Source organism: Rhea pennata, chromosome 24 (genome assembly GCF_028389875.1).
Source record: "Rhea pennata isolate bPtePen1 chromosome 24, bPtePen1.pri, whole genome shotgun sequence".
In the NCBI taxonomy this organism is placed as follows: Eukaryota; Metazoa; Chordata; class Aves; order Rheiformes; family Rheidae; genus Rhea; species Rhea pennata.
Genome location: NC_084686.1, coordinates 8,685,886 through 8,686,578, shown reverse-complemented (window position 1 = coordinate 8,686,578; position 693 = coordinate 8,685,886). Strand labels below are relative to the sequence as shown.

The 693-nt window shown below is 61.2% G+C and overlaps 1 non-coding gene across 1 annotated transcript; it reads left to right on the top strand.

Moving 5' to 3' along the window:
• The first annotated feature begins 410 nt into the window (after window positions 1-410).
• On the top strand, window positions 411-483 carry TRNAF-GAA (transfer RNA phenylalanine (anticodon GAA)). Its single transcript has one exon. It is a non-coding gene; the product is annotated as a tRNA-Phe (tRNA).
• The last annotated feature ends 210 nt before the right edge of the window (window positions 484-693 follow it).

Here is a 693-nt window from a genome sequence, read left to right as displayed (position 1 = left end):
GACGTGCGCACGCACCCGTGGAGCTTCCCTCGCGAGGCTTTGGGAGGAAAGTGCTCTTTGGAGATGCTGCCGTTGGCCGTCCTGGGGCATTCCCAATGACTGGAGGCATGTCAAGCCACCTGTGGGGACATTGGTGGATTTCTGCGGACGAGGGAGGACCTGTAGGTGTGTTAGTTTTACGGCGGGCAGAACAAGGACTGGTTCAGGCATTGCCCCCCACACCCACACAGCAGGTGCCATCCAACCCGTGCCTGGAGAACAAGAGCAGAGCAAGTTGGGCAATGGTCAGCAGGGACATCCAGAGCCCGGCAATGTCCAGGCAACATACAGCTTGCTGCAGGCACCTCCTGCACCTTGGCCTCCGCTCTGGCACGGCTCTGCTGTGAGCGAACAAAAGCTCTCAGGGCAGGGCCGAAGTAGCTCAGCTGGGAGAGCGTTAGACTGAAGATCTAAAGGTCCCTGGTTGAAGCCCAGGCTTCGGCAAGTGGCAGGGCGGGAGGGGTCCTTGTTGCTTCCTCCTGGCGTTTTGCAGAGCGGCGCTCTCTTCTTCCAGCCTGCCCCACCATGGCCGTGTCCTACACACCATGCAGATGGCCACGGCCCACCCCACAGCTGCGGGGAGCAGCCAGGACCCACACTGATGGCATTCTCCTTTGCTCGGCATCCTCCCACCCTGCGCTCCCTCACCTCTCT